A 12,146-nucleotide genomic window follows, 5' to 3' on the forward strand; every position below is an offset into this window, starting at 1 on the left:
CGAAGGATTCCAATTATAGATAGTTTCTTTCCCAAGACAACTAACCAATGGAATTAGATCGAGAAGCTTTCTAACAAAATTCAAGAGAAAAGATTGAAGAAGAAGATAAAAACTATTATTGATTCATTGAATTACAACAGAGCTCCCTAACCCAATGAAAGGGGTTTAGTGAGTCATAGCTCTGAATTCAATTACAAAAGTATGAAAACTAGCAAAGATGAAAAAGTTCCCCAAAAGTAAAAGTCCCCCTCCGGGGCTGGATTCCCCTTCAATCCCCCTCTTCCTCAAATGCAGAAACTAAGGCCTTTAAATAGGCTCCCTAAATTACAAAATGAAAATGAAATTAAAAGCAAATTACAATAAAAAATAAACTATTCTAGATGATTCTTGTGGCCTTGGTTTGGTGTTGTTGATGGGCCTTGCTTGCTTGAAGGGTAGAGTGACATAATTGATCCAAAAAGGATAATGATCCATTAAACTACACTCAAACGTTGCACCCCCCTTTCTTGAGTCGTCACTTTGTTCTCTTGTCAACCTTGCCAATTTGATGCCAAATATAGACTATTATACCTCGTTGGAAAGCTATGGATGTCAGATTTCTAACGCAACTGGAAGCACCTCAATTGGATCTCTATAGCTCAAGTTATGCTTGATTGAAGGTGACAAGGTTGCTGGTTGGTTTGACAGCGTTTAAGCCAACGTTTAAGTTACTTAAACGTGCTCGAAAATGCCAATTTTGGGAGCTCAGTTGCATTGTCCTCCACCCCATACTTCTATACATCGTTGGAAAGCTCTGGATGTCTACTTTCCAATGCAACTGGAAGCGCATCATTTGGAGTTCTACAACTCGAGTTATACTCCATGGAAGGTGAAGAGGTCAGCTGGCCTGATTGCATGTTGGTACTATGCTCTTCTATGCACATTACGGGGCTGTTTTCTCCCTCAATTTTTAGTATCCACCATGCATGCCATATATGCTTGGAAAGCTCTAGATGTCTTCTTTCCAATGCATTTTGAATCACCTCATTTGGAGTTTTGTAGATCAAGTTATTTATGTTTGAAGAAGGCATGGTCAAGCTGTTCCATATAACACGTTTAAGCTCCAGTTTAAGCTTAAACTGGAGCTTAAACGCTGGCACTCCCTAGAGGCACAAGCTCGAGCACGTTTAAGCTCCAGTTTAAGCTTAAACTGGAGCTTAAACGTTGGAAGCATTGGTGCGCGAAATTGTGAACAATACTTTTTCACAACTCTCATAATCCCCGGTCATGAACCCCAAAAACTTGGTAGCTCAATACCATGGCATTACACAACTTCGCACAACTAACCAGCAAGTGCACTGGGTCGTCCAAGTAATAAACCTTACGCGAGTAAGGGTCGATCCCACGGAGATTGTTAGTATTGAAGCAAGCTATGGTCATCTTGTAAATCTTAGTCAGGCAAACTCAAATTGTAATGGTGATGAACGAAAATAACACAAAGGTAAAGATAGAGATACTTATGTAATTCATTGGTAGGAACTTCAGATAAGCGCATGAAGATGCCTTCCCTTCCGTCTCTCTGCTTTCCTACTGTCTTCATCCAATCCTTCTTACTCCTTTCCATGGCAAGCTTAAGCAAGGGTTTCACCGTTGTCAGTGGCTACCTCCCATCCTCTCAGTGAAAGCGATTGCATATGCTCTGTCACAGCATAGCGGAATTCATCTGTCGGTTCTCAATCAGGCCGGAATAGAATCCAGTGATTCTTTTGCGTCTGTCACTAACGCCCCGCCTTCAGGAGTTTGAAGCACATCACAGTCATTCAATCATTGAATCCTACTCAGAATACCACAGACAAGGTTAGACCTTCCGGATTCTCTTGAATGCTGCCATCAGTTCTCGCCTATACCACGAAGACTCTGATCTCACGGAATGGTTGGCTCGTTTGTCAGACGAGCACTCGGTTGTCAGGCGATCAACCATGCATCGTGCAATCAGGAATCCAAGAGATATTCACTAGAGCCTTGATCGCTTGTAGAACAAGAGTGGTTGTCAGTCACCTTGTTCTTGGGTGAGAATGATGATGAGTGTCACGGATCATCACATTCATCAAGTTGAAGAACAAGTGATATCTTAGAACAAGAACAAGTGGAATTGAATGGAAGAACAATAGTAATTGCATTAATACTCGAGGTACAGCAGAGCTCCACACCTTAATCTATGGTGTGTAGAAACTCCACCGTTGAAAATACATAAGCATAAGGTCTAGGCATGGCCGAATGGCCAGCCTCCCAATGATCTAAGGACTAGATGTCCAAAGATGATCAAAGGATCTCAAAACAATCCAAAGATGATCAAAAGATCTCAAAACAATCCAGAGATGAAAATACAATAGTAAAAGGTCCTACTTATAGAAAACTAGTAGCCTAAGGTTTACAGAAATGAGTAAATGACATAAAAATCCACTTCCGGGCCCACTTGGTGTGTGCTTGGGCTGAGCAATGAAGAATTTTCGTGTAGAGACTCTTCTTGGAGTTAAACGCCAGCTTTAGTGCCAGTTTGGGCGTTTAACTCCCGTTTGGGTGCCAGTTCTGGCGTTTAACGCTGGAATTCCTGAGGGTGACTTTGAACGCCGGTTTGGGCCATCAAATCTTGAGCAAAGTATGGACTATCATATATTGCTGGAAAGCCCAGGATGTCTACTTTCCAACGCCATTGAGAGAGCGCCAATTGGGCTTCTTTAGCTCCAGAAAATCCACTTCGAGTGCAGGGAGGTCAGAATCCAACAGCATCTATAGTCCTTTTTAGTCTCTGAATCAGATTTTTGCTCAGGTCCCTCAATTTCAGCCAGAAAATACCTGAAATCACAGAAAAACACACAAACTCATAGTAAAGTCCAGAAAAGTGAATTTTAACTAAAAACTAATAAAAATATACTAAAAACTAACTATATCATACTAAAAACATACTAAAAACAATGCCAAAAAGCATACAAATCATCCGCTCATCAAGCATCCTGGAGCAATTCCCTTCCTGGCGTTTAAGTTCCAGTTTAAGCTTAAACTGGAACTTAAACGCCATAAATGATATCCAGGCTTCCTTCATTGATTTTTGTTGCTTCTTTGCCTAGCCTCTTCTTCCCTGAAATCATCCAAACAACTGCATCAAAGTCTTGCTAAAATTCATGAGAATTCTTCCATTCATAGCATTCAAGGAATATAACTAAAAACTCCTGGAATTTGCATCAAAATCTTCATGTTTGAATGATTTAAGACAAGCATGACTATTTGGCCCAAATGATTACTTAAGGCTCAAGAAAATGCATAAAACAACTAAAAATAAAAGAAAAAGGCTAGTGAAACTAGCCTAAGATGCCTTGGCATCAACAAGCTGTTACTATTTTCATTATCCCTTAGAGACAAGGCTACTCAATGGCTGGAGACATTTCCATGAGAGAGCATCAACACTTGGGAAGATCTAGTGAGTAAATTCCTAGCCAAGTTCTATCCTCCCCAAAGGATTATTAGACTTAAAACAGAGGTTCAAACATTCACTTAGACAGATGGAGAGTCATTATATGAGGCATGGGAGAGATACAAAGCTTTACTCAGGAAGTGTCCACCAGACATGTTCACTGAATGGGATAAGTTTCAAAACTTCTATAAAGGACTCACTTTGAAAGTTCAAGAAGCACTAGACCACTTAGTTGGAGGTTGTTTGCAACTCATGAAGACAGTAGAGGAAGCCCAAAATCTTATTGATATGGTGGCAAACAACCAATATTTCTTTGCTCATCAAAGGCAGCGCCAACCATCACAAAGGAAAGGAGTGCTAGAGTTGGAAGGAGTGGACACAATCCTAGCTCAACACAAAGTGATGCAGTAGCAAATTCAGCAACAATTTGAGCAAATGGCCAAGAGAATTGATAGCCTCCAAGTTGCAGCAGTGAATACAAGCCAACCATCAACCACATGGGGGAAAAGTGAAGAAGCTTGTGAAGATCAACAGCTAGAACAAGTGAATTACATGCACAACCAAGGTTCAGGATCAAGTGAAGTTTATGGTGACACTTACAATCCATCCTGAAAGAACCACCCAAACCTTAGATGGGGAGATAGCCACAACCAGAATCAGCAGCCATGGCAAAGGAATTCAAACCAAAACAACTCAAGAAACAACTAGCAGAACACTAACCATAATCCATATAGAAAACCTCAAAACAACTACCCCAATTCCAACCATTATCATCCAATAACCAAACCACCAACCAAAACAACTATCATCCACCCTCAACAGCCCACAACCAACCACAAATCCCACAAGACTCTCAGAGAATCTCCAACTTGGAGATATTGATGGAGAAAATGATGAAACAGCAAGAACTCACAAACAACAACAATGAAGCTTCCATAAGAAACATAGAAAGGCAGATTGGGCAGCTTTCCAGGCATGCTATAATTGAAAGACCATCAAGCTCACTCTCAAGTGACACCATTCCAAATCCTAAAGAATAGTGCAATGCCATATAGCTAAGGAGTGGGAGAACCTTGGTGAATGACAAGGAGGCAACCAAGAAGCCTATGGAAAGCAACAAAAAGCCAACAGAGAATGAGGAAGCCAGCAGCAAGAATGATGCTACACTTAAAAAGGATGATTAAAAGAAGCCTAAAGAGGGAGAGAAGCAGCCACAAATCTCAAGAAAAGGGAAGGAAGCAATAGGAGAACCAGCAAGGAATAAAGGCAGGGAGTGAAGACTTTCACACCTCCCTTGCCATATCCCCAAAGGTTCAACAAAGAGACCAAAGATCAACACTTCCCCAAATTTTTTGAAGTCTTCAAGAAATTGAAGATTAATATTCCAGTGGCTGAGGCATTAGAGCAGATGCCACTATATGCAAAATTCTTGAAGGAGCTCATTAACAAAAAGAGAAGTTGGCAAGAGAAGGAGACAGTATTGCTCACTGAAGACTGTAGTGCATTAATCCAGAAAGGGCTTCCCCCAAAATTGGAGGACCCTAGAAGCTTTTTCCTACCTTGTATCGTTGGCAACATAAGCATCAATAAAGCAATGTGTGACTTAGGAGCTAGCATCAATCTAATGCCCTCTTCTCTGATAAAAAGGTTATGCATAGAGGAGGTAAAGCCCATACAAATGTCACTAGAGCTAGTGGACAAGTCTGTGGTATTCCCCAAAGGTGTAACTGAGAACCTAGTCAAGATAGACAAATTCATATTCCCTGCCGACTTTGTGATTCTGGACTTAGATGAGGAAGGGGGTGATTCCATCATCCTAGGAAGACAATTCTTGGCTACAGCAAGAGCTATTATAGATGTAGAACAAGGGGAATTGACCCTGAGAATGCATGATGAAAAAATTACTCTAAATGTCTTTCCAGAAGCACAGCACTCTGATGAAAAGAAAGAATGCATGGAGATCAACAAAGAAAGCTTGCAGTGGAAGGAAGAAACCAACAAGACACTCATAAATCCATTCCAAAATAACAAATAAACAACAAGGCAGAACAAAAAGAGAAGGAGACTGAGTAGAGTGATGAGGGCAAGCAAGAAGAAATTGAAGTGTTAACCACTGAGAAGGAAAGTTCCAAAATGCAGTCCACTGTCAAAAAAAGAAGGATCAACACAAAGAAGAAAGAAAAGCAAGAAAAAGGCTCAAAAGGGCTAGAAGAACAAAAAGATCCCAACTGAAGGATTTTCAAAGGGAGATAAAGTACATTTAATCTGCTAACAGTTAGGAACAAACCAACAGGCTGATGACTACTACACTGTCAGCCAGATACTCTCACTGGAGCATGCATAAATTGAACATAAAGGCACTGGAAGGAAGCTCACAGTGAGGGGAGACAGCTGAGGCACAACAGTCATCAACCACCCTAATGAAGGCCCAATGTCAAGCTAATGATAATAAAAGAGCGCTCCATGGGAGGCATCCCATGATTTAAGATTTTTGTCTTGTTTTAAATTCAATAATCAATGATCCCTGATAAACCACTATTTTATGATTCATATTGTGTTTAATTGTGTGGTTTTATCAAGTCTTTGCCCACTTATTCATACGATTTGCATGTAATTACAATTCCTTCCTAAAAATATTCTATGATTGTAAACATGCTTCTTTGGCTTTTATTTTCTTTTATTTAAACCTCTCTTATTACCATTAGATGCCTTGATATGTGTGTTAAGTGATTTCAAGAATTACAGGGCAGGAATGGCTTAAAGGATAGAAAGGAAGCATGCAAAAATGGAAGGAACACAAAGAATTGAGGAGATAACCAGCGAGAAGTCACACGGTCGCATGCCTGACACGACCGCGTGAAATGGAAGAAATCACAGTGACGTGCTCGCGTGCCTGACGCAACCGCGTGGACTGGAAGTCGCATGAACGACGCGAATGCGTGGATGACGCGCACACGTGGTACGAGAAACGCTGAGTGACGCGAACGCGTAGACGACGCGGCCGCGTGACGTGTGTGATCTGTAGAATTTCAGAAGTCGCTGGCAGAGTTTCTGGGCCGGATTTCAACCCAGTTTTCGGCCCAGAAACACAGATTAGAGCCAGGGAACATGCGGAGACAAAGAACAATATTCATTCCACATAATTTTTAGTTTTTAGATCTGAATTTACTCCTCCCCTAGGTTTACTCACTTGAACATTCATAATTAGGATTTTGAAGATTTTGGCTTTAGCTTTTGAGAATAGTCTACCTCCGGTAATAGTCACTATAGTCTGCTATTTACTTTTCATTTATTCTTCCATGTTCTTAATTCCTCTAAAGTTGACAATGGATTATTTTCACAAGTTACTAATATAGACTATTTTTATTTTCAATTAATCCCTTTCATTATTATTTATTATGTCTTATTTTATTTTCCCCATTGATTCTGTGAAGTTTATAATTATGATGAGTGAGTAGTTCCATAACTTGATTAGGAGATGATTGAAAGGAAACCTTGAGTTGAATCACTCAAGAGAGAAATTATAATTGGATTTATTGTTGGATCACCCTCTAATCATTGACACTAGTCCTTCCCAAGGGAGAGGATTAGGACTTGTGACTAGAAACAGCTTTCCAACTTGCTTGACTTTCCTTTACCTAGTAAGGGATAACTAAGCAGAGCAATTTCCAATTATTAATTAATCTTGAGAGTACTTCAACAAGAATAGGGCTTCCAACTAATCTACTCCCAGTCAAGGCTTTTATTTAAAATTAATTAAATTCTCTAAATTAATTTCCTATTTATCAACTCAACCATTTTTGAAAACACCTGATTGATAAAATAGCACATCTTTCTGCAACTCGTTGGGAGATGACCTGGGACTCATACTCCCAGTATTTTAATTCAATATTATGACAACCCTTCTAAATTGATAAGCGGATTTTCGGCTGGTTAAGGACTGTACTTGCAACATATTTCTATTAATAATTTCTTAACATGCCGATTTCTGCCACATCAATTTTTGGCGCAGTTGCCGGGGAGTTGCAACAGTGTGCTAATTTATTGATTGGCATTTATTTAATTGCAATTTTTCTTTTTATTTTGTTACTATGAGCTGCACGTTTTTTTCGTTAAATGACGCGTTCACTTCCTGATCCAAGCTTGCCAGTATTTGACCCTGAGATTGAAAGAACTATTTCACGTATAATGCAAGCTCGGCGTCGGCCAGTCCTCTCTGAGGACGAACCTGAAACGTCATCTAAGGAAGAAACAAGCTCCCTCTCTACTAATCCAGTTGATTTATGTGCAGATGAGATGGCAGCATTTAGGAGAGTCACTATCCAGGAGGAAGGAGCCCCTGATTTTACACTACAACCATTCCAGGCTCACCACCCAACAGTGGCTGTAGATTTCGAAATAAAGTCTTCGCTACTCAACTTGATGCCCAAGTTTCATGGCTTACCTGCTCAAGAGCCTATCAAGCACCTTAGGGATTTTCAGACTGCTTGCTCTACTGTTAAGCGTGATGGCACTAATGAAACTTTCATTCTATTAAAAGCCTTTCCATTATCTCTTGAGGGAAAGGCAAGAGAGTGGTACTACACTCAACCCGGAACAACTGTTTCCAACTGGGATACGCTTAGAAGAGAATTTTTGGAGAAATTTTTCCCAGCTGATGTTGCCGATAAACTGAGGAAAGACATGTCCATGATCGTTCATGATGAATCTGAAACTCTCTATGAATACTTGGAACGCTTCAATAATCTTCTAGAAGCATGTCCCCACCATATGATTGACAAGATAGTGTTGCTCGGCTACTTTACACAGGGCATGAAATCTCAAGATAGGACCACATTGGACGGTGCTAGTAATGGGTCTATGAAAAAGTACAAGACTACGAAAGAAGCATAGCAATTGATCAGCGACTTAGCTGAATCTACTAGGAATCACAGGCAGAAACAAAGTCGGTCAAGAGCTGTTGCAGAGGTATCCACTAGCAAAGAGACTGCTGCTATAGCTCAGAGCTTATGTGAAATGACTAACTTGCTGAAGCAGATGCAGTTAAGTCAACAACAGGCTCAACAAGTTCAGCCTTCTCCACCACAGCACAGCCAGCAGTTGGTTCCACAAAGAGTATGCGGAATCTGTGCAGATTACAGTCATTATACTGATGAGTGTCTACAACTCCAACCGGAAGACCACACTGTAGCAGCCACTCATAACTTCTATGACCATCCCAATCAAGGGTACAAACAAGGTGGCAGCTATAACAATGGATGGCAGGATAACTCTAACCAAGGTTGGAGAGATAATTCTAACCAGGGTTGGAGGGACAATCATAACAGAGGAGGCAGAGATAACAATAGAAATCCGAGGTAGAATAACAATAACAACTTCAGGCAGCAGAATCAGAATCAGGCCTACAGAGTACCTCATCTAAGACAACCTCAAGCATCTCAGCAGATCTCTCAGATCACCTATCCCTCTTCATCTCCTAATGATGAGTTACTACAATCTATTGATCAGAGACAACAGGCCATGGAAAACAACCTTACTTCTACTCTGAATGGTTTGAATTCTACTTTGCAAGCCCTTGTCTCACAAATTGGATCACTGAACAACTCCAACAACCAGTCCTCAAGCTCTGGTGGACTCCCCTCTCAACCATTACCTAATCCAAAGGGTGGCATTAATGCCATCACCCTAAGGTCTGGAACCACATTGCAAGAGTGGAATCAGGAAGAGCCAAACCCACCTGAATACGCCTCAGCTGAAGAGGTAGTGGAAATAGAAGATGTTGAGGAAGAAAAGGGTATACAGGACATGGCTGGGGAAGAAGACACTAAATCACAGAAAGAAGCACCAAAGTGCACAGACACTGTAGAAAACGCCATTCTTATTCCATTTCCACAACTTGTAAGGAAGCCCAGGAAGCAGTTGGAACCTGATCCCAAAATGGTAGAAATATTCAAAAAGGTTGAGGTAACTGTTCCCCTTTTTGATGTTATTCAACAGGTACCTAAATACGCAAAGTTTCTAAAGGATTTATGCATACATAAAGACAAAATGAATGAATTAGAAACTATTCCTTTAGGTAGTTCTATATCTGCTTTAATGGAAAATATACCTGAAAAATATAGTGACCCAGGCCCATGCATGGTTAACTGTACCATTGGAGGTGTGATATTTTCTGACTGCATGTGTGATTTAGGAGCATGTGTTAGTATAATGCCTTTGTCTGTATATGATGTTTTGAGGCTCCCTCCCTTAAAAAGGTCGGCAGCTCGTTTTGTGTTAGCAGATAAAAGTATTATTACAGTGGCTGGAGTTGCTGAAGATGTATTAGTGGGTATTAAAGGTCTCACTTTCCCCATTGATTTTTACATCCTGGAGATGCCCCAAATTAACTCAGAGAAGCCATCATCAATCCTACTCGGAAGACCTTCCTTGAAGACCTCGAAGTTCAAATTAGATGCTTTTGCAGGAACATACTCTTTTGAAATAGACGGCCGAGTAGTAAGCTTCAATCTGAATGGAGTTATGAAGCACCCTCCAGAAGATCATTCTATCCTCCAGTGTGACATCATAGATGAAGCCGTAGCTGAAGTTCACCAGGAGGAGTTTGAAGAGAAGTACATAGGACAAGGTCCGAGTGTGGGGAATTCTGAGGACAATGAAATTACTCTACCACTGCCACCAGCTCCAGACAATCCAGAGCCTGACCATGAACAGAAGTTAGAATTAAAACCCCTCCCTCCACACCTCAAATATTCTTACCTCGAGGACAAGCAGAAGTTTCCATTTATCATTGCACGGGACCTCACTTCTCAATAGGAAGAGCAGTTACTTAGTGTGCTGAGGAGGCACAAGAAAGTAATTGGGTGGAGTTTGGCAGACATAGTAGGCATCGACCCTCAAGTTTGTGAGCACAGAATATGTTTAGAAGAAGGAGCAAGACCCGTTCGTCAACCCCAAAGAAGACTGAACCCCACTATCTTAGAGAGGTTGTCAAGAAGGAAGTGACCAGACTACTAGAGGCAGATATTATCTACCCCATCTCAGATAGTGAATGGGTGAGCACAGTACTAGTGGTGCCCAAGAAGTTTGGAGTCACTACAGTAAAGAATGAGCATGGAGAGCTCATAGCAACCAGAGTACAAAACGCCTGGAGGATCTGCATTGATTACAGGCGTCTCAACCAAGCCACTCGTAAGGATCACTACCCTCTTTCATTCATTGATCAAATGCTGGATAACCTGTCAGGTAAATCACATTATTGCTTTTTAGATGGTTACACAGGCTATTTCCAGATTTATATAGCCCTTGAAGATTAGGAAACGACTACTTTTACATGTCCTTTTGGGACTTATGCCTATAAGAGAATGCCCTTTGGCTTGTGCAATGCACCAGCTACTTTCCAAAGGTGCATGATGAGTCTTTTCTCTGACCTTCTTGAGGACTGTATGGAGGTTTTTATGGATGATTTTAGCGTTTATGGTGATTCTTTTAGCCTTTGCTTGGATAGTTTATCTAGAGTACTAGATAGATGTGTCTGTACAAATCTTGTATTGAATTTTGAAAAATGTCATTTTATGGTAAGACAAGGAATTGTACTAGGATATGTTGTGTCTAATACTGGCATTTTTGTAGATCCGGCAAAGGAGGATGTTATTTCTAGTTTTCCTTACCCCTCCTCTGTGAGGGAAGTTTGTTCGTTCCTTGGCCATGCAGGTTTTTACCGAAGATTCATTAAGGACTTTAGTAAGGTAGCACTTCCCCTATCCAGGCTGCTGCAGAAAGATATCAAGTTTGAGTTCAGCGAGGATTACAAACAAGCGTTTGATAAGCTGAAGACCGCCTTGACTCAAGCTCTAATTGTGAGAGGACCTGACTGGAGCCAGCCATTCGAAATCATGTGTGATGCTTTCAACCATGCAGCAGGAGCAGCGCTGGCTCAATGTGAAGGTAAAGATCCTTTTGTCATTGCTTATGCGTCTAAGACTTTAGACACTGCTTAGTCTAACTACACTACTACTGAGAAAGAGCTTCTTGCTATTGTTTTTTGCTCTGGATAAATTCCGAGCCTATTTACTTGGTGCTAAGGTAGTAGTGTATTCAGACCACGCAGCTCTGAAGTATTTATTAGCTAAAAAGGAATCCAAACCAAGGCTTATGCGTTGGATACTGCTACTACAAGAATTTGATTTAGAAATAAAGGATAGGAGTGGCAACCAGAATCTAGTGGCAGACCACTTGAGTCGCCTTGAGCACATTAAAGATGACTCCACTCCTATAGCTGATAATTTTCCATTTGATAACCTACAAGCAGTATCTGAGGTAGTCCCTTGGTACGTACTTGTCGCTAATTATCTAGTTAGCTGCATTTTTCCTCCAAACTTTACTAAGCACCAAAGAAACAAGCTGAAAAGCGAGTCTAAATATTATATATGGGATGACCCATATTTATGGAGATGTGGCACTGACCAGGTAATTAGAAGGTGTGTGCCTCAATCAGAATTCCAGTCCATTTTAGAGGCCTATCACTCATCTGAGAGTGGAGGACATTTTGGCCCTCAAAGAACAGCTAGAAAAATCTTAGACTGTGGATTCTGGTGGCCTACTCTTTTTAAAGACGCTGCTGAATTTTGTAAATCTTGTCCCCCATGCCAAAGGTTTGGTAATATATCCTAGACGGATGAAATGCCTCAACAAA

The sequence above is a fragment of the Arachis hypogaea genome, chromosome 6, assembly GCF_003086295.3.
Source record: "Arachis hypogaea cultivar Tifrunner chromosome 6, arahy.Tifrunner.gnm2.J5K5, whole genome shotgun sequence".
Taxonomy (NCBI): Eukaryota; Viridiplantae; Streptophyta; class Magnoliopsida; order Fabales; family Fabaceae; genus Arachis; species Arachis hypogaea.